The sequence below is a fragment of the Gracilinanus agilis genome, chromosome 6 (assembly GCF_016433145.1).
Source record: "Gracilinanus agilis isolate LMUSP501 chromosome 6, AgileGrace, whole genome shotgun sequence".
Classification (NCBI taxonomy): Eukaryota; Metazoa; Chordata; class Mammalia; order Didelphimorphia; family Didelphidae; genus Gracilinanus; species Gracilinanus agilis.
In genome coordinates, this window is record NC_058135.1 from 5,132,046 (window position 1) to 5,155,701 (window position 23,656).

Sequence of the window (23,656 nt, forward strand, 5' to 3'; positions counted from 1 at the left end):
ATGCATTGCTGGTGGAGTTGTGAACTGATCCAGCCATTCTGGCTGGCAATTTGGAATCATGCTCAAAGGGCTATAAAAGAATGCCTGCCCTTTGACCCAGCCATACCATTGTTGGGTTTGTACCCCAAAGAGATCATAGATAAACAGACATGTACAAAAATATTTATAGCTGCGCTTTTTGTGGTGGCAAAAAACTGGAAAAGGAGGGTATGTCCTTCAATTGGGGAATGGCTGAACAAACTGTGGTATATGCGGGTGATGGAATACTATTGTGCTAAAAGGAATAATAAACTGGAGGAGTTCCAGGCGAACTGGAGAGACCTCCGGGATCTGATGCAGAGCGAAAGGAGCAGAGCCAAAAGAACATTGTACACAGAGACTGATATACTGTGGTAAAATTGAATGTAATGGACTTCTGTACCAGCAGCAATGCAATGACCCAGGACAATTCTGAGGGATTTATGGTAAAGAATGCTACCCACATTCAGAGGAAGGACTGCAGGAGAGGAAACATATAAGAAAAGCAACTGCTTGAACGAATGGGTCGGGGCGGACATGATTGAGGGTGTGGACTTGAAACTACCACACCAATGCAACCACCAACAATTGGGAAATTGGTCTTGATCAAGGACACATGACATAACCAGTGGAAAAGTGCGTCGGCCATGGGTGGGGGGAGTGCGGGGGGTGAAGGGGAAAATAGGAGCATGAAACATGTAATCATGTTAAAAATGATTATTAATAAATGCTAAAAAATAAATAATAAAAAAAAAAAATTAAAAAAAAACTGTTTATTATTATTCTCTGTTTATTAGAATGGTCTCCTTTTTGGTCTGCCACTCTCAAGTCTTTAGTCCATTTTATACGAGGATGCCAAAAATGATATTTCTTAGGCACAGGTCTAACCATATGACTTCCCTAATCAATCAGCTGCAATGGCTTCCTACTGCCACAGAGATAAAATATAAACTCTTCTGCTTAGCCTTTTATACCTTTTTTTTACAAATTTGCCCAACTTATCTTTCCAGACTTATTGTATGTACATTTCTTCCTCTCCCTTACTCTACCATCTAACCAAGCTGGTTTTCCCTTTGATGCTCAAAAAAGGAACTCCATCTCCTATTTCTTTGCCTTTGCCCTGTTCATTCTTGATTCCTGGAATGTAGCACCTCACTTCTGTTTTGCAGAAACCTTTACTTCTGCAAATATGCCAATTTAGTATCACCTTCTCCATGAAGCCTTTCATGTGACACTCTACCCCTAAATGTTAGCATCATTTCTCATAAATGAAACTATATTTAATTACATTGTGTATATGTTATTAACATTATGTTCTGTCAAGTTTGCATGTCATGGAATGGAATAAGACAAATGAGGTTTGGATCAGGAGGGTCACAGAGAGACTTACAGACAGACTCAAGTCCTCTTGCACATCAGTGACAAAGTTTATTGATTCCAGGCACATACTTGTAGAGAAAGTGACATGGGCTAAGGGATTAGGTAAGCCTTTTGCATGGACAGATGTTAGCAATGATTTACAATCTTAGTACAATGACTTAATTTACATCCAAAAAGCTTAGACAGAAGGATAATAAATAACAGGTAAATATATAACCATCTGGGGGACTTCTGGGCTAAGATGACCACAGAGTACTAGCAAGGGGCTATTTCTCCTCACCACCAACTGATGTGAAAAGCCTCAAAAAAGACAAGGAGCAGAATCAGAAGATCAAAGGGGCTCTCCTTCAGGGTGATGACTCCAAGGCAGGCAGTATTTCAGCATTTCCACACTATAAGGGGATAAAAATACTCATACCAAAGTGTGAACTGATCACCTCTCCCCCACTACACCTACCAAACCAAAGTCTGAGTGAGCACACCAGAGGCAGAGGAAGCACAATTTCTAGGTTCTTGGGGGAGGTTGGGTGAGGACATCTAGGCCTAAGAGCAGGAAGACTCAAGACCCCAGAAAGCTGAGAAACATGGAGCTTGGGCTCAGAGACAAGGCAGAGAGAGGCTGCCCACAGCAGACTCTGGGAAGAATTTTTAAAAAAGCCTTAAGGCAAAACTACTGAAGCTTGATACATAGAGAGCTGCCTACCCTCCTCACACAGACTTCTGGCTGAAAAGGCAAAAGAAAATTAACCTAGCGATGACCAGCAATGCCCAAGCTACAAACACACACACACACAAAATGAAACAGCCTTTGACTGGATATTTTTACTTAGAGGAAAAACAAACTACAAAGGAGACAGCAGAGGAGGAAAAACAAGCAAATACATCCAAATGTTCCAAAAAAATAGAAATTGGCCATAAGCTCTCCAAGAAATCAGGCTGGAATTTAAGAAAAAAGTTAAAAAATAGGAGAAATTTGGCAAGAAAAGTGGGAAATAGTTCAAAAAGAAAATAACAGTTTAAAAGACAAAATTTCACAGCTGGAAATTGAGGTCCAGAAATAAAATGAAATGATAACCAAATTGAAGACCAGAAATGACCTGCTAGAAACCATGAAAGGCAGGATAGACCAGACCAAAAAGGAAATATTCAAAAATAAGTCTTTAAAGACTAGAGACTAGAGTTGGGCAAGTAGACTCTAATGATCTCACAAGACAGCAAGAATTAATACAGCAAAGTTAAAAGACTGAAAAATAGAAGGAAATATGAACTATCTCACTGAGAAAATTACTGACCAAGAAAACATATCTAGAAGAGACAATTTGAGAATCATTAGTCTACCTAAAAACCCAGAGATGAACAGAAACCTAGACATCATACTACAAGAAATTTTTGATGTTTTTGAACAAGAGGGCAAAATAGACAGTGAAAGAGCTGATAGATTACTCTCTACATTAAATACTCAAAAAACAATCCCCAAGAATGTAATTGCCAGGGGACAGATGGGTAGCTCATTGGATTGAGAGTCAGGCCTAGAGACAGGAGGTCCTAGGTTCAAATCTGGCCTCAGACACTTCTCAGCTGTATGACCCTGGGCAAGTCACTTGACCCCCATTGCCCACCTTTACCACTCTTCCACCAAGGAGCCAATACACAGAAGTTAAGGGTTTAAAAAAAAGGAATGCAATTACCAAACTCAAGAGTTTTCCGGTTAAGGAGAAAATATTACAAGAAGCCAGAAAGAGACAATTCAGATATCAAGGAACATCAATCAGGATTACACAGGATCTGGCAGCCTCCACATTAAAGGACCTCAATGCTTGGATATGATATTCAGAAAGGCAGGAGAATTGGGTCTACAAACAAGGAACAACTACCCATAAAAACTGACTATATACTTTCAGGGGAAAGTGTGGGTATTTAACAAAATAGAAGATTTACAAATATTTATAAAGAAAAGACCAGAACTAAATGGAAATTTTGATGTCCAAATATAAAACTCAAGAGAAACATGAAAAGGTAAACAAGAAAGAGGGAAGGAAAATTTTAAGGGCTTCAGTAAGTTCAAATCATTTCTATTCATATATGGAAAAATAATATTTGTAATGCTCAAAAACTGTATTCAATGTCATAGTAGTTAGAAGAATTATCCATAGGTATATGTTGGGGTACTAAGTAATTTAAAATTATACACACACACACACACACACATATATATAGACATATAGATATATAGATATATAGATATGAGAATAGAAGAAGGCACCAAGAAAAACTAAGAGGAATAGAAAAATAGGATAATTTATATCACATAAAGAGGCACATAGCAGGTGGAGGGGAAGAATACAATCATAAGAAGGAGAGGAAGAGATTGCTAATAGATAATACTTAAACCTTCCTCACAGTGGAATTAGTTCTGAGGGAAGAGCACCTAGATGCATTGGAGGAATTGAATTCAATTTTATCCTAAAGAGAAATTAAGAGGGAAAAACCAAAGTGGGGGAGTGCGATGGAGAATACCAAAAGAGAAGAGGGAGGGAATTTAATAGACCATAAAGAAAAATAAGAGGGTAATAAGAAGGGAGGGGAAAGGAAGTGAAGTAAAATAAAGGTGGGGATTAGGGGGACTAATTAAAAGCAAAAGACTGGTATAAAAGGAAATACTGAAAGAAGGAAGGGCAGGACTAGGAGAAGAAATCAAAATGATGGGGAATACAGAGGTGATAATTATACAATGAATGAGAATGGGATGAACTCACTGATAAAACAGAAGCAAATAGCAGAGTAGATTAGAAACCAAAATCCTACCATATGTTGTCTACAAGAAAAACACATGACACAGATAGACACACACAGGGTAAAGGAAAAAGGCTGGAGCAAAATCTGTTGGACATTGTCTGAGAAAAAGAAGGCAAGAGTCTAAATCATGATATCTGACAAAGCCAAAGTAAAAATAGATCTAGTAAAAAGAGATAGGAAAGAAAATTACATCCTGATAAAAGGCAGTATAGACAATGAGGAAATATCAGTACTCAACATGTATGCACCAAATGATATAGCATGCAAATTTCTAAAGGAGAAACACAGAATAGTATACTTGTCAGATCTTTGGGAAAGGAAAATTTTTAAGACCAAGCAAGAGTTAGAAAAAATTACAAAATGTAAAATAAATAATTTTGATTACATTAAGTTAAAAAGTTTTTGTACAAACAAAACCAATGCAACCAAAATTAGAAGGAAAGCAACACATTGTGAAAAAATCTTTATAACAAAAAACTCTGACAAAGGTCTAATTACTCAAACCTATAATGAGCTAAATAAATTGTACAAAAAATCAAGCCATTCCCCAATTGATAAGGGCAAAGGACATGAATAGCCAATTTTCAGATAAAGAAATTAAAACTATCAATAAGGACATGAAAAAGTATTCTAAATCTCTTAAAATTAGAGAAATGCAAATCAAAACAACCCTGATGTACCAACTCACACCTAACAGATTGGCTACCATTACAGCAAAGGAAAGTGATAAATGTGGGAGGGGATGTGGCAAAATTGGGACATTAATGCATTGCTGGTGGAGCTGTGAATAGATGCAACCATTCTGGATGTCAATTTGGAACTGTGCCCAAAGGGCATTAAAAGACTGCCTGCACTTTGATCCAGCCATATTGCTGCTGGCTTCAAAATGAGGGGATGTCCTTCAATTGGGGAATTACTGAACAAATTGTGGTATCTGTTGTTGATAGAATATTATTGTGCTAAAAGAAATAATGAACTGGAGGAATTCCATGTGAACTGGAATGACTTCCAGGAACTGATGCAGAGTGAAAGAACCAATAGTACATTGCACACAGAGACTGATACACTGTGGTACAATTGAATGTGATGGACTAATAGCAACAATTCAGTGATCCAGGACAATTCTAAAGGACTTATGAGAAAGAACACTATCCACATTCAGAGGAAGAACTTCATGAGCAAAAACACAGAAGAAAAACAACTACTTGATCACATGGGTCGATGGGGATATGATTGGGGATATAGACTAAATGATCACCCTAGTGCAAATTTCAATAATATGAAAATAGGTCTTGATCAATTACACATGTAAAACCCAGTGGAATTGGACGTCACCTATGGGAGGTGGGAGAGGGCAAGAACCTAAATCTTGTAACCATGGAAAATTATTCTTAATTAATTAATTAAATAAAGCTCCCTGAAAATTTGAGAAATAAATAAATAAATTTTGACCATTTAACTAAGCTCTTCACAGAATTCCTGCATCAGTAATTTCTTGGAAGAACAAAGTTTTTACAAAGTACAGCAGGAAGGGGTGGAAAGGAGAGGTTTGGGGGGGGGGAGGGCTCATGTGATGCCTAGGCTATGAATCTAGCTGTTTCTAAGTTCTTGCTGTGATTTTATTGGAGTCTATCCTCATTACTGGGGGCTACAATATTTGAAACCTCAGCCATATTCTTTACTCTTTGGTCTTCTTTACCTTTCTATTATACAATCAGTTGATTAATCTTATTAATTCTAATCCCACAGTCTTATCTTTTTTATTATTTTTCAAATTCCACTCATCCATTTACCTCTATTCTGCTTTAGGACCATATCTTTCTTCTATGGTCAAAGTATTCACCATGTATTCAGGTATCCCCTTTTACAAGCCATCTACTGAGCTGCTGGCAAACTTATGTTCCTAAAGCAGAGAATTGTTCATGTAACCACTCTACTCAAGAAACTCTATGGCTTCCTAATAACTCTAGGAACAAAAATAGATTACTAGATTACTTTCTTTGATATTTAACCTTCTTAATTAGGACTTCATAATTATCTGGCTCTACCTCTCTGGGCTGATTATTATATTTTTATATTATGTATTTATATATTATCTAATATATATTTTCTGGAATGTAGATTAGAGGCATAGTATGAAGGACTATTTGGGAGAAGGAGATAAAGTCAATATCTTGTCCCAGAGGCATAGATGAGAAAAATCCAAGATAGTTGTGGAAAATTTTTGAGAAGAGTAGTAACAATAAATAGGAATATAATAGGAAGAGGCTAGGAAAATATCAAAAGGTGGGGAGGTGATTATTTCAGTTTCATTCTTATATAGGTCAAGTCTAGAGCAAAGATTCTCTAAGTAGATATATTTGGCAGTTCCTTGATGCAGTATGAGAAGATCAACTATCTGATGATTTTGTCATCATTTTCATTATTTTGGGGGTGAGTGGAAGGATAAGGGACAATGAAGACCTGTGAAATTACCAGAATAGGGAACTTCCAGTCTTGAAGTTTATCTTTACCCTTTACCAATAAAATTTTGCAAACTGTCTGCAAAATATAAACTAAAAGATTTGTATGGGTCACTTAGAGGTTAAATTACTTTTTCCCAGGATCACATAGCCAGGGTATTACAGATGGCACTTGAACCCAGGTCTTTATAAATTCTAACAATTATATCAGTTAGCCTCTCAGAGATACACAGACATGAAAATTTCATTTAAGCAATATTTATTTACCCCCTACTAGTTCAGAGGGTTACTTTGAAGAGTGGGTTTTGTAAATTCCAAAGCTTGATTGAAATGTGAGTTATTACTATTTTGAGAATCTCTCAATGATATACCATCTGGTCAACCCATAGATTGGTCTTGTCCATCTGTTTTGCTAGCATTCTGTAGTAGGCTAAATGCCTACAATATGTGTAGTCATTCAAATGTTTAAAATGGTAGGAAAAAATATTATGAGACTTGTTGCATCTCATTCTCATTTAATTCCTGGCTCAGCCTTTTCAGCACAAAGGGAAAAACAGGTCTACAGGCATTGAATGGTCTTAAAAGCAGAATTGTTGGTAAAAAGAAACATAGGGTCGCTGATTTAGATATGGATGAAAGAATAGAGTCAATCAAATCCAATCCCTTCACTTTATAGATGAGGAAATTGAGGCTCATGGAAGTGAAATGACTTGCCCAGCTAGTATTTCATGAGGCAAGATTAGAATGCAGGTCTCCCTGAACACAATTCTATCCATTCTAACATCTAATTGCATATTATTTCTACTTGACAATATGTTTTTTTCTATTCTTTACTAAATATTAATCTTTTATTCATTTTATGTTCTTTCTGTTCTCTTATCTATTATTTTTAAATGTAACTGGGACTCAAATTGATATTATGAAATTTATCATGTTTCCAAACTGGATAGATCCCATCTCTTCCTGAATTAAGAAAAACTACAAATCCCATAAGACTGATCTGAACTACAGTTATATAAGAATTTGTCAAAGTTAACTATGAATGTAAAACTACATAAGAGTGCCTGGTGAGACTGGTGAGACTCCTAGCACCAGACATCGGAAGGAAGACTTTCCTCACAAAAAAGTAGGTCCACTAATACATTTTCTTTGGAATTAAGCTTTTTCTTGATCATTCTCTAGCATTTCATTTTCAGTGGTTTTGTGATGGTTATTCTTTTCTTTTACATCATATATTTTATCATTGTATATTTTGCCTAGTTCTCCTTTATTTTATATTAATCAATGTTTTCCCATGCTTCTCTATATTCATGTTTGTAACTTCTTATAGTAAGTACAGCAATATTCCAATATATTTATTTACTACAATTTGTTTAGCCTTTCACGAATCAGAGCATATTTGTTTCTAGTTCTGTGTCACCACAAAAAGTAATGCTCAATTAACTTTTGCACAAAAGTTATTTACTCAGATAGTATAGCAAGAACATTTGGCACCAAACATTATCTCCCAAACTTGGCATGTACTTACTCACAAATACATAGAATAGTTATGGAAAGAGTAATATTGAGCTTAGTGTACAATGGTAGAGGTATACATGTGTAGAGAACACATGCAGAAAAGGAGCAATGCATAAATCCTTCAGTAAAAGGCCTTTTTAGTCTTTGTAGAGTCTTCATAATTTTGTGTTAGGTGCAGCTTTCTGCATGGGTCCAAGGAGCTATACCTGGCACTTCTTCTGCCATGAGATCATCTCCCCAAGACTATCTTTTATGAATGACTATTGTTTCACTGGCACAAACTAGTCCTCTCGGACACCCATGCAAGCACTTCAATTGCCAGTGGTGAATATTACTTCTATGGGCACTATAATTATTGTTACCATCACTTCTGACCACTGATGGGACCTCTCCTTAACAACTTCTCTGTATTTCTTGGATTCACAGGTTTGCCTACAAATAACCAGCACATAATGTCTGTCTTATTTAAAATTGGAGGGGGGGAGGGCAGGGTTTAAACAGACACAGATAGCTATATGATTATGACCAACATGGCTGGGAGGCCAACAATTTGGCATTGCCCTTTTCTCTACCTCGCCCTCAAAGAAAATTTGAAGCCCTTATTCCTCATAGTTATAAAGGCAGGAAAGTGAAAGACTGGTATGGCACTTATTTTGAAAACATATTGAGTTCTGACTCAGCAATCCCTGAATCATCAGTTCTCCCTCCCCAGCTAGTTATAAAATTTAGTATTTTTTTTAGTAGGGATATTTAGTATATCCCCCTGAATCATCATGCCTGGAGGTAGGTTCAATCAAAACTTTCCCAGGGAAAAGGCAGAGAATATCTGTGCGGGTTCCAAAGATTGCCTTCCCCCATAGACCTAACTACTGCACTTTTGTAGAAGATCTGCCAATGGACTGGTCAAATGTCTCCAAGATTTCAAAGATTTCAGAGTACCCATATAAAATTCAAACTTTCCTGTTTTTATGGCTCATTCTGGTGATTAGATGGACCATCTCTTCTGGGGATTATATAGGTACTTGATACAAACTTTTATGCCACTTTTATTGGGCATGTCCTCCATAGTAAGTTGCTAAAAGCTTTTTCATATTTCTTCATTGCACTTAAGAAAAACCTTACCTTCTATCTTAGAATTAATATTGCATATTGATTCTAAGACAGAAGAGTGGTAAGGGCTAGGCAATTGGGGTTAAGTGACTTGCTTAGGGTCACACAACAAGAAAGTAAACGCAGGACCTTCCACCTCTAGGTCTGGCTCTCTCCATCAAGCTCCTTAGCTCCTCCCTCCATTGTACTTTAAGTCATCTACAATCTCAATTATTCTTGAGAAGGTGGCGTTCCCATATTTTACCATGTATTAGAAATGAAAATGATTACAAAATGGTTGCAAGGTGATTGTATTTTGAAAAAATGAGAAGACAATCACATATCTCTATCAGCAAACTCTATTTTCCCAAATGTATATGATTTTTGCTTAATAAACATTAACAGATGAAAATAAGACAAACTGTCTCTTCTACATCCTTTGTACTCAATCAATAGTGATTAATCTGGTTGTAGTGGGATGAAAGAAGATCCAGACATTTCAATGGAGACTAATGGAATCTTCAGAATTCTGTAATGGCCTCTTTTCTTTGAAATAGCAAAAAAAAAAAAATGAAAACGGAATGCAGCAGATTCTTAATTTGGTTTAAAAGTGTGTGCTAAGCTTGGCAAAACTTTTCTCATTCTTCATGACACATCTATTTTGGGTGAATGTGTGATCCACAAGTGTTCCATTTTCCAGAGGTGAATGAGACTGCCAAAAGAGAATTTTCTCAGGGAGGTTAGGCAAACTGACCTATTCATTTTTAGAGAGGAAATAAAATCACACTTCCTTGATGCTCAGACTTACAGTTTAATGAAGCAATCTGAATTGTTTACCTTGAATGGTCTTCCAGCTGATGTAGGCCTGGAGTTTCCCTTTCCACTTTACTTGGTATCATAGAGGACTCAAGTTTATAGATGCTCAAACGCTATACTTCCATGGAGCTTATATTCTGGGAATTGTTTAGTCTCAAAGGGAAGAGATATAAGAAACATCCTTGCCTCTAAGATTAAAACTTAGCTTAGTTATTGCTCATTTCTAAGGTCTTCCTGAAAAGAATTAATATAGACTCTCTCCTCAAAAAAGTACTCAATGTACAAAAAAGGCATCATGTATAAGATAGGTAGCTAGGTGATGCAATGGATAAAATTAGTTTCCTGAATTCAAATCTGGCCTCAGAGACTTACTAGTTGTTGACTCTGGGCAAGTCACTTTGTCCTGTTTCCCTAAATTCTTCATCTGTAAATGAACTAGAGAAGGAAATAGCAAATCATTGCAGTTTCTTTGCCAAGAAAATCCCAAATGTGGTCATGAAGAGGTGGACAAGACTGAAATGACTGAACAACACCAACAAAAAAATAGGATAGGACTATTTAAAACACAAAAGACTCCTAAGTACACATTAATAAACGCCTAAAATAGAAAAAAAGCCTCAGCAGAATCATTGTAGATTTTTTTCTGAAAGATAAGGATACTTTATAGGACTTCTTTCACCTCAAACCAGTATGTCCATTTCACACGATTTAGATTTCCTAGCCAGGTAGGCATGACTCTTTGGTCTGTTACTGTTCTAGAAGATACTGTCAGGTCTCCTCTCTGAAAAGCACAGTAATTGTGATGTGATAAACACTAATACACACACACAGGGGTTCTGGGGAGAAAGAGATGAAGGAAGAATGAAGGATGTAGATGTATAACTATCTTAACCAAATACAAAAGGGCTGTGACAATGTGAGTGACTGACAGTTGGGGTCTAACTGCCACTTAGACTAAAACAACCAGGGATACCTTACTTCTACAGGGAAAAACACAATAGGAATAAAAACCACTTTTTAAATAGTTAATTTAAGATTAAAAGAGTGGAGAGGTCACACTACTCTAAAACACTATGGGATCAATTCAGGGTTAAAGGTTTGAGAAATCCCTACACTATACTATGTAGGCTGCCAAGACACAAGGAGCTAATGGGATCTCACGTAGATGGTCTGATAGTCTTGATCAGTACCTCAAAATGTATTAGTCCAAGTATATTCCAAAAGCACAGGTTCCAGCCAAATAATACTTCAGAGAAGTCAGGGAGATTTATCTTGCTTGTCCACCAAACAACACAGTATTCTCAACCTGCACTCCTTGATCCTGCTAGTTGAGATGTTCCAGATGTTGCTCAGAGATACCCAAAATCCATAGGCTCTCAGGTCAGTGGTTCCCCAACTCCTTCAAAACCCCAACTGCCCTTAGAGAGAGTCCACTGTGTTCAGCCGCTTGCTGTGTTCCAGGTTGGAACTTTAGCTCTTGCCAGCCTGCCTGGCCAAATTCCTAAATCTTCTTCTATAAGTTTTCCTACAATAGTTGCAAGGAGCAACTTCAAGGTAGCTGGTTCTTTCCCACCAACTTCTAACCTCTCTACACCCACAATCTCACTAATAAGAACTATTCACTTGTTGAGATCACTTTTGTTTAGAAAAATCAAATAAAAACAAATAGAAAGAGGGATCTATGAACATGAAGTCTTGACTCAGGCTCACTTCAACAAACACATATTTTCACTGCATTATTCTTGATATATAAGGTTGGAATTGCTACTGAAATGGGGCAAGGACAAGATAGATTTCAGAAAGGGAAATTCCCTTTTCTCTCTTCCCTTGCTTTAAATACAAGGGTGATATGGTACAGTCTTAAAGTAATGTACTCAAAATCAGGTTAAAATATTTCATTTGTAGCTTCTCAGTGGGTTAGGAATTTATTGACTCGGGTCAATCTTTTTTTTTTTAACATTTCTTTTTTTTTTAATTTTTTCAATTTTAATAACAAATTCTAACAGAATTTAAATGGAAGAGTTACTTAGATTAGGTACTCCATATGTTTCCATTTACAAATGTCCTTGTGCTGATTACAGCGTACCCTGGAATACTACAAAGCCTTCTACATTAGATGAATAATGAGCCAAGGGTTTAGTCAGTCATCTTCCCTAGAATAACCAAGTGAAGGAAAGATGCCTCTTGTCCAAGCTATAGTGAGTTCTTGTCATTAAATATTTGTTAAATCAATGCAATAATGAATAAATGGTTAGTATAATTTGAAAATTTGTAAGGTATTATTCATTATACCTCTCTATTATTTTTGCTGGCCTATAACTTTTCCCAACTATCTCCTTGTCAAAATAAATAAACAAAAGAAACTCAATAGCAGCAACACCTTCTGAGAGTTATGACCCATTAATTCCTTTCCTTTTGGACTCCTGTCTTCTCTCTTCCAGGGAAAGTAAAAATTGATAGGTTGGGGAATCAGAAAGCCATATATATGAAGTCCTACTGTGCTTTCTGATGCTGCGAATATAAATACTCATACTTGTTAGCTTCTAACTTTGGTCTACCTCTATTATGCCTAGTGTCAGAGATCACAAGGGAATTCATTCAGGCAGTAAATGAACCCATTCTCTCTCTTTAAATTCCCAAGTGACTTGTGGCAAAGATATTTGCTGCCTGTTGAATGAGCAATGAGGAAGGCTCCTTGGAGACATTGAGGGTCATTGTTTTGCTCTCAGTTCTGTTCCTTGCTGATGCAAAAGTGAAGCATTTGTTAGTCTTGCTGAAATGGATGGGGCATGCTTTTTCCTTTTTATATTACTGAAAAGAATCAGAGGAATCTGAGTGACAAAGCTATGAATAAATGTGTGATCTCTTCCCCCCTCCCCACCCGCTGCTACTTTTCTGAATCTTTTATATCCCCATTTCTTGTACACACATATTTGAAGCAGAGAAGCCCAAAATACCAACATACATTTAGCTGTGTGAGGTTAACAAGCCTCCTATTCTGTCCATCTGTCTTTTTTCTTTTTTAGCCAGACTGTAAACAAGATGCAAATATCTCCTTTGCATACTGATGGCATTAGCATTAAAATCATTTAAGTTTTAAAAATAAGCCACCCAAAGTCTGTCCCCCAAAAAACTTTTAGCTACATTTCCTCTCTGTTAGCTAACTGTCCAATATTGGACTAGCAACCTTTGAAAGTACAGTAATTAATGGGTGTCTCTCATGCAATATTTTCTTCTGATAATAATTCCTTCAGTTTCCATACCACTTTACAATTTGAAATGAAAACTATAACGCCACCATGACTCAATATAAACTGTAAACATATATTGAGAATGACTGTATCCTGAGTTATTAACATACCTAAAGGTACTGTAATGGTGGTTCCCATCAGTACTGAAGTCTTTCATCTTTCCACGACAAGGATAAGTAAAACTTGTGTTCCTTTCTTCAATAACTATAGATTTTTTTAAGGACAAATTGGACCAAGGGTCTTCAGAATAAATACACATATTGATCTAGGTCATCCTTTTGTAAGTCTTACAAATTCAAAATAGGACTCAAGTCCATTTTCTCCTCTAATTTTCTCATGGACAGGCTCTATGACTATTAGCATGTGCTGCTCATGGGAATCTAAGTCTGATATATTTTACTTTTTCTTCCATCTGCTCTACTAAATCTCTAAGGAACATGTTTCTCCAAATAATTTTGTGGTTTTAGACATGATGCAGAAATGACAACTGATCAACATCTTGATTAGAGGTGTTATGATTATACAGTTCCTTGTACATAAAAACTAAATCTCACAACCTCGGAGCTAAATGTAACCATAGAGGGCTCGGTATATCATATAGAACAGCAATTCTTAAAGTTTTTGTTCCAATGATCCTTATGGAGTCCCTAAGACCCTTTTAGAAGTCCTACAAGTCAAAACTATTTTCATAACTATTCTAAGATGCTTTCATTTCTAATATGCTAAATATTCAACTATGTAAACCTCATAAACAAAGGTGTTTTTAGGAGAGACCCTAAGTAATTTTTAAAGGGTGCCTTGATTTAGACCAAAATTCTGAGAACCATAGCTCTAATTCAGCCCATACCTAAGCAAAAATCACTCAAAAACCAATTGGTAAACAATCATTCCGTCTTTATTTGAAGATCATCAATGAGGGGCAAATTCACTACCAAGATAGTCTACATTTAACTTTAAGATTGTTAGGAATATTTTCCTGACATGAAACCTAAATTCTCCTCTAACTTCTACATTATCTATATACATTTGTTCAGTACCTACTATGTGTCAGACACTGAGTTAAGTACAAAGAAAAGTCAAAAAACAATCACTGCTCTCAAGCATATTATCTTATGGGTAGGCAAAAAACTATGTACAAAGACAATATAGACACAAAACATTGGAGGTAATCAATAAGGGCTTGATCACTACTTCTAGTTTTATCCTCTCACCCCTTTTCCAATGATCCTTTAGTTCTTTGCATGTTTAATATTACATATCTTCTCTTTTCCAGGCTAATAAACATCTCTAATGTTTTAATTCCCCTTACTCTTCTGGTTACCCTCTTCTGGACATGCTTCAGCTTGTCAATGTCTTATGAAATGTGATGCCCATAAATGAATACAATTCTCCAGGTATATTCTGAACAAGGCAGAACACAGCTGAAATACCACCTCTAGGTTCTTATTGGAGTCTTAGATTCCTATTTTTAAATGTTATTTTTATTTCTTTGTGACATGGTTAACCAATACTGAGCTTGTAGTCTATGAAGAATCCTTGACCTCTTTTCCCTTCCTTCACATGTACAATATGACTTTTCATAAAGTTGACTTTATGAATCCAAACACAGAATAGTATTTTATCACTGTTATTACATTTCCTCTGACTTCCTTCAGGTAACCACTTGAACCTGTTGATATCTCCTTGGGATCCTGACTGCGATACAATGCGCTCACTGTCTTTAGCTATGACAACTATATTATCTTTGGTCAATTTGTTTACCAAAAGTGTTAAATAACACAGAGCTTAGGATAGATCCTTGGGTCATATCAGAGGAGAGTCACTCCAAGTTGACAGAAAACCAATAAGGAAACAGCTAAATGATTCATTGCCTACAGAAATGGACTTGGAGTCAAGAAGATCCAAGTTCAAATCTTGCCTCAGATACTTCATAGTTGTGTAAATCTGGGGTAATAAATTAACCTCCACTGCCTCAATTTTCTTTTCTTTAAAATGAGAATAATAATGATACCTAACCCTCAGGATTGTTGTGGGAATAAAATGAGATAACATTTATAAAGAGCTTTGTAAACCTTAAAGTAAAATTATTATTATTATCATCATCATTATTAATGATCATATTGTGAACAATCATTCAGCCTATTTTGAAACCATCTCACTCATTATCTACCTATGAATTAAATGTAGTTTTTTCTCTCCCTTATATTTTACACAGATCCTATTTTCATCTAAGAATGAAAACCATAAAGTATCTTATTTATTTGTTTAGTCTCTTCTAATTATGACTTGGTATTTCTGTAATTTTGGATGAATAATTTCACTCCTCACATCCCTCATCTATGAAATAAAATAGTTAGACTAGATGGCTTCTAAGTTTCTCCTAGATCGAACATTTTATGATCATCTAGCATTATTATTTTCCCCCTCCCTGAAAGTGTGTGTGCTTGTGTGTGTGTGTGTGTGTGTGTGTGTGTGTGTGTGTGTGAGGTTACACATGAGGGAGAAGGGAGTAGAGAAAGTTGAATATATCTGAAATCTCACAGATAAAGAAACATCCTTAAATGACATAGATTAGAGCTCATCCATGCCTGCATATCCTATGTGATCTTTACCCTGTCTTCACATCACTGCAACACAGTAGTTCTACCCATCCTGCCAAGAGTCTTCTTTGCTCTCTCTTGATAAACCAAGGAAACCAGTGATATACACAAGTTTCTGAAAGCTATACCTTAGATCTTACCATATGATCATACCATCTCATTTTTCTATTATTCTTTACTTTAATTGCATTTTCTATTCTAGTAATAAGAATTCTTGTTTTTCAAGGATTTTATCTTTAAGATACAAATTTTATGTCAAGAACTTTTAATCACAAGAAATCCAGTTCTCTCTGAATCATCATTAAATAAATTCTTCTAGAATGAGAAATGAAAAGAGTCTTTAATATCAATAAAGGTTGGGATACTTCTCTGGCTGTTTATCATTTTGAACAAAGTAAAAGCAAAAACAGACTTAATTAAAAGAAATAAGCAAGGCAATTACATTTTGCTAAAAGGTATCATAGACAATGAAGTAATACAAACATATGAAACATATATGTACAAAATGGCATATCATCCAAGTTATTCAAGGAAAAGATAAATGAATTAAAGGAGGAAATAGTAAAACTGTAGTAGTGGAAGGAACCAAGATGGTGAAGGTACATGGGCCTACCTGATCTCTACCAAATTATCCTCCCAAAAATCTATGATATAACACCTCAGAACAAATTCTGGAGCATCATAACCCACAAAAAGATAGGTTTTCAGCCCAAAATTTTCAGCTCAAAACATCTTAGAAAACTGGTACTTGGTGGAGGTTGAGCAGAGAGCAGTGTACCGGGGCAGTATACTCCATTGGTACCACAGGCTTTGTGTGCAGCTGAAGCAGCAGCAAAAGTTTGTTTAGCTCTCAGACAGAGATAGTAATGGGGAGCAGGGATCAGACAACTGCTCAGAAGTAGGTTAAATGGGTTTCTTTGCTGACTCTGGATACAAGAGTCTTGTTGCATTGCCCATATGCAGATCTGATGATCTAATACAGATCTGCAGATCTAATGAACTGGCTCAAATTTATAAAAACAAGTGCTAACTCCCAATTGATAAATGATTAAAGGATTAAATAAGCAGTTTCCAGACAAAAAATTGAATCTATTCTATCTCTAATCATATACAAATATTCTGTCACCATTATTAGACAAATGCAAATAAATACACTTCTAGGGTCCAATTTCAAATCTGCCAGATTGGTTATAGTGAATGAGAGATTCAGGGAGGACTAGCATCTTTGGTATGGGGACTTCCCAAGTCCTTTTCAGGGCTTCTTATTAACCTTTGGTGTCTATGTGTCTCTCAAATCTCACTTGTGACTCCCAGAAGCTGTAGCATACACAGCAGCCCCTCAGTAAAACTATCTCAGCAGAAAGGCTAAACCAGATTGAGGGCAAATGGCAGGCCTCAAACTTGTTGATGAGTTAGGGGGATGCCTACCTTAAGCATGTAAAGACTCCCACCAGTAGAATAGGCTGATAAGAATAATTTGTTCCAATGACCATGAAGGCAACTCGTACAGGCACTATGGAGAACTTAGAGCTTGGTCAGACATCAAAGATGCCAAGGCTATCCACTATATCCTAACATTTCCAATCATCTTGAGTTTTGTTTTGCCTGTAGTTTTCAATGTCTCTTGAAGAAAGAGTGAGTCTGATGACCTCATGCAACTCTGCCTCACTTAAAATCCCAATAATATTCAAGTCAAGACATCAACCTGTGATGTTATTGGCCTTCTTTCAAAACAAAGGATGAACAGCAATCAAATTGGCTAACATGACAGAAAAGGAAGGTTACAGATGTTGTAGAGGAAGTAGAAAATTGATATACTAATTGTGGAAGTGTGAACTGGTCTAAGCATTCTGGAGAATGATTTGAAACTGAACTATGGCTAAAAAGCTACAAAATCGTGCATACCTTTTGCCCCATAATAGCAGCAATATTTAATGATAATTAGCTGGAGATACTCAGCTACTCTTATCAAGGCAATGATCCAAGAAAATTCGTAAGGAATCATAATGAAAAATGCTATCACCAGGGAGAGTGCTAATGAACTCTGGATACAAATTGAGGTAAATTACTTTAATTTTATTTTGTCTTGCTATTTTTGCAACATGAGTAATATGGAAATATGTTTCACATTATTTCATGTATATAATTGATGTCATATTGATTTCCTTCTCATTGGTTAGGGGGATGGGCTAGGGTGAGGGAGCAAATTAGAATTCAAAATACATAACATTAATATTTTTTAATTTAAAAAGTAAGAAATTATCTAGTCCAAATTTCATTTTAAAGCTGAGAAAGCTGAGCCTACAAGAAGTTGACTGTCTTAAAAAATTTCAAAGAAGTATTAAGTAACAGAATCAGTTTTCAAACTCAGTTCAAATGAGTCTATAACAACTCTTTTTTCCACTATACTGCACTGCCTCCAGCTCTCTTTGGTTCTAGCAGTCCCAGGGGATGATGCAATGCTTTAATGAAGAGGAGTTCTTTGTTTCCATCTCTCAACTAGGCATAGCCACCATTCCTAAGGAATAAAGGCTAATTCTGCTGATATGGTGGCTATTATATTGGAAGAATGGATGTCTCTGAGACATAGTAAGGTTGCATATGGATAAGGCATTGGAATAGAGTCAGGAAGACATGAGTTTGAATGCTGCTTCAGACATACAACTAGCTATGTGACCTGGTATAATAATCCAGGACTGATCAGGTCAGACTGAATTCGAGACTGGAATAAAATGAGATACTCTTTTGTCAATCTGACAATAAGCAAAAGGAAGTTTTTTTAGCCATAGCAGAGGATGGACATTCAGAGGAGGGAAAAGATTTTCTGTTGAGGTTTCAGTATTGATTCCATTGTCTGTATTGAATCTAAGCCTTCCTCACATAACTTCAACCTGTGTTTTATACTTCTGTCCTTTGAGGCCAAACAGAGAAAATTTTACTCCTTTCTTTCATGATAGCCCTTCATATCCTTAAAGACAGCTTTTCTGCCTTTGTGCTAATCATGATGGTCCTTTGGTCAAATTTCATGTTTCAGTTGGAACTTCTCAGGGATTTTTTGTACTTAGGTTGCCAGGAAATCACATTAGTGATCTGATCTTTAGTCTCCTTTGTGAATTAGCTTTCCTGTTAAATTTGAATTTAGAATTTTAGAAATATAGGAAAGAGATGCTAAAAATGTGTTTGTGCATATTATATAGATCCTTTCCCTTTTTTCTTTGATCTCTTTGGTTATAATGTAGTGATGGTACAGCTAGATCAAAATAATAGCTTAATGACTTTAGAGTCATAATTCCACAATTCTTCCCAGAAAGGCTGGAGTCAATTAAATCTCAAGAATAATTTCAATAAAGTTTAAGAAAAAACACTAGCCAATATCCTGCAATTGGAGATTATTCGTACTACTACACCAAGCCAAGTCATTTAATCTCTCAGTCTCAGATTCTTTATCAGAAAATGAGAATAATGATAGTCCCTACCTCAAGGTTGATATGAATATCAAATGAGAAAATATGTAAAGTGCTTAAAACCTTAAAGCATTCTAGCTTTACATATTTATATATTATATATCTAGTTATATATATATATATATATATGTGTGTGTGTATACATATATACAAACCCATGTGTATACACATTCTATACATATTATTCTAGCTTGTATAATAATGATGACAATAATTATTATTATAAATCACTTTCTACCTATTTGATGTTAGGCAATGTTCTTCTTTTTGAGCATCTGCAATAGAGATATGTGTTTTAAATCTCTATTAGATAATTCAAATGAAACTAAGGAAAGTACAAGTCCACATCCGATCTTTACCTTTCTTACACTGAGAGTGGATTTCTATGGTATTCTGAATATGTGTTTTCCCCTCACTGAACACAGTGAATAAAAATCTTTCTCCACCATGGGAGAAGAGATCCAACTGAATACCTGCATTGATGACTAAACAAAAATATCAATGATTTTAGATTCATTCCAGCATCCTTGCATTAAGTGTATCTCTCTCCGCTGAGGAATTCATTCTGTATCCATGATTATCAGTCCTTTTAAATGGAAGGCTTTTTAGTTCATGGTGAATGTTGTGCTCAGGGTTTTCCCTTAGCATCAAGCCAAGCCAGTCTAACAAGCTCTGCAAGCTCCCCTAGGCCACTGACAGCAAATGCTTCTCAACAAACCTATGAGTACTACTTCCTTCAATAGCCACTTTCTCAGAAATATTGAGACAACAAAGCAGTGGCTGGTCTCCAAAGTATTCAAAGCAAGTAACTGAATAATACTTGGAAAACCTTGCTTCTTACTGATGCTATCTTGGAGTAGCTTACTCCAGAGAATTTTGCTTATCTCACTTTTCCTTGGGGAACAAAACCCCCTACATTACATAGTCCAAATAATAAGGGATATATTATGAACAGATCCTGTTTTGTTTTTTTAAATAGTAGATGGTGGGTAAACCAGGTAGAAGCTTCTAGAAGAAAGTCAAACAAAATACAGTAAGTGATAGTCATAGAAATCATAGGAAATGAGGGTTATTTTAACACACATTCAATAAACAGAATTTACATCTGAAGGGAACATGAGGCTTCTCTATTCTAGTTAGTTTCTAATGTGTTTATATGAATCTAAACATTTGCCACTTTAAGAAAAACTAATAATAACGACTGACATATGGCACTTTAAAATACAAAGAGGTATGGCATAGTGGATAGGAAGCCAGGCTTAGAGCCAGAAAGACTTGGATTCAGTCCAATTCCTACGCATAGCAGTTGGGTGACCCTTAGCAAACCATATAACTTCTCAATTCTCCAGGCAATTCCATAAGATTATATGTTTCCAAGAAGATGTTGATCTGCATAGGTAGAGGGAATTTCCTCATTCCAAAGTTCCCTCTACCAGTTCAGTCACAGATCCTCTCCTTTATCCAAAATACCTTATAGGCATTATCTGATTTGATTCTCAAAATAATCCTATGTGGTAACTATTATATTATAGGTATCATTATACCAATTTTGTACATAGGTAAACTGGAGCTCACAAAAGGTAGAATGATTTGCCCAGAGTCACACAGATAGTAAATGTTAGGAGAAAGATTCCACTCAGGTCTTCTGATTCCAAGTACAATGCTCAATCTATGTCCCGACTCTGCTTTTCAATTAAGAAAATGTCTACTTATATCTCTTAAAACTATATGTTTAAGAGGTAGATGTATAAGGTAGAAATAGTATTGGAATTAGGGACAAGATATATCTGGGTTTGAATATCAATACCCATTCTACTTACATGATCTTGGTCAAACCAACTGACATGTCTGAGCATCAATTTCCTTTTTTGTAAAATGGGAATAACCTAAATATACTCCATGGGTTTGCTGTGAAGAATGTGTTTTGTAAGCTAGAGGAATTAGAACTATTTTCTCTTTGTATTTGAAAACATCTTACGTATGCCCTTATGGACTCTTTCAGATAACATAAAAGGGGTGCTTAAGTATTGCAAGATAGAAGCCGTAGTTATATTTTCTGGGCTTAGAAGTATGAGGGGAATCTAAATATGGAGTAACAAGATCAGAAGCAGAATAGCCATCTGAACAAGGAGAGATGCCTTCCATACCATGGTGAGTCATGAGACTAACTGGCATGTGAGATTTTTAACTAGCTTAGAAAATGGAGCAAATATGTCACGCAAGGCTGGAGGAGTAAGACAGACATTGCTTAAGGTGAATGTGCTTCTGTTCTTAGGGTCAATGAAAAGGAGAGATTTGTCTAAATGTTCCAGCAGTGATACTTTTCTATAAGCTTCTATGGAAGAATCTGGTGTTTATTCACAACAATTGAATCAAAACTTTCAGACCATGGTCTAAGATGACATGGGGGGTGGGAAAGAGGGGAGGAAGAGTAGGGGACACCAAGAAAAATCCGAGTAAATAAGAAAAATAAGATATTCTATTACACACAAAGAGGGCATGGGAAGGGGAGGGGATAAATACTACCATAAGAAGGAGAGGAAGAGAGCATTAAGAGGTAATAATCAAACCTTACTCTCAGTATAATCAACCCGGAGAAGGAAGAGTAGCTTTATTATCCATCTGGATAAAAAACTCCATCTAACCCTACTGAGAAAGTCAGAAGGGATAAACCAAAGGGAGCAGGGGAGTGGGGAGGCCAAAAAGGGAGGGAAGAAGAAGGGGGAGGGAATTCATTCGGTCTTTAAAAAAAAAAACAAAAATAAGGGAACAACAAGGGAGGGGACAGAAAGGGAAGTCAATCAAGGGAGGGGATAAGGGATACTGGCTGAAAGCAAACCACTGGTGTGAAAGAAAATAGTGCAATAAGAAGGAGTGGGTCTAGGGGAGGATACAAAAAATGTCAGTGAATACACAACTAACAATTATAACTCTGAATGTGAACGGGATGAACTCACTCATAAAACGGAAGCAAATAGCAGAGTGGTTCAGAAACCAAAATCCTACCATAGGTTGTCTACAAGAAACACATATGAGGCGGGTAGACACACACAAGTTCAAGGTTAAGGGTATGAGCAAAATCTTTTGGGCATCAAATGAGAAAAAGAAGGCAGGAGTGGCTATCATGATCTCTGACAAAGCCAAAGTAAAAATAGGTATGATTAAAAAAGACAGGGAAGGTCATTACATCCTGATTAAAGGCAGTATAAACAATGAGGAAATAACACTGCTCAATATATATGCACCAAGTGGTATAGCATCCAAATTCTTAAAGGAGAAACTGGCAGAGCTCAAGAAGGAAATAGATAGTAAAACCATAATAGTGGGAGATCTAAATATTCCTCTTTCAGATCTAGATAAATCAAACCAAAAAATAAATAAGAAAGAGGTAAGAGAGATGAATGAAGTCCTAGAAAAATTAGATCTAATTGATATGTGGAGAAAAATAAATAGGGACAAAAAGGAATACACCTTCTTTTCAGCTGCACATGGTACATTTACAAAGATTGACCATGTAATAGGGCATAGAATCATGGCAAACAAATGCAAAAGAGCAGATATAATAAATGTAACCTTCTCAGATCATAATGCGATAAAAATAATAATCAGTAAGGGCACCTGGACAGGCAAGTCAAAAACCAATTGGAAATTAAACAATATGATTCTTCAAAACCAAATTGTCAAAGAAGAAATCATAGAAACAATCAACAATTTCATTGAAGAGAATGACAATGATGAGACATCCTACCAAACTCTGTGGGATGCAGCCAAGGCAGTACTCAGGGGGAAATTTATATCCTTGAGTGCATATATTAACAAATTAAGGAGGGCAGAGATTAACGAATTGGGCATGCAACTCAAAAAATTAGAAAGCGAACAAATAAAAAACCCCCAGATGAAAACTAAATTAGAAATACTAAAAATTAAGGGAGAAATTAATAAAATCGAAAGTAAAAGAACTATTGAATTAATAAATAAGACTAGAAGCTGGTACTTTGAAAAAACAGATAAAATAGACAAAGTACTAGTCAATCTAATAAGAAAAAGGAAAGAAGAAAACCAAATTGACAGTATAAGAGATGAAAAGGGAGACCTCACCTCTAATGAAGGGGAAATTAAGGCAATCATTAAGAACTATTTCGCCCAATTATATGGCAACAAATATAACAATTTAGGAGATATGGATGAATATTTACAAAAATATAAACTGCCTAGATTAACAGCAGAAGAAATAGAATACCTAAATAATCCCATATCAGAAA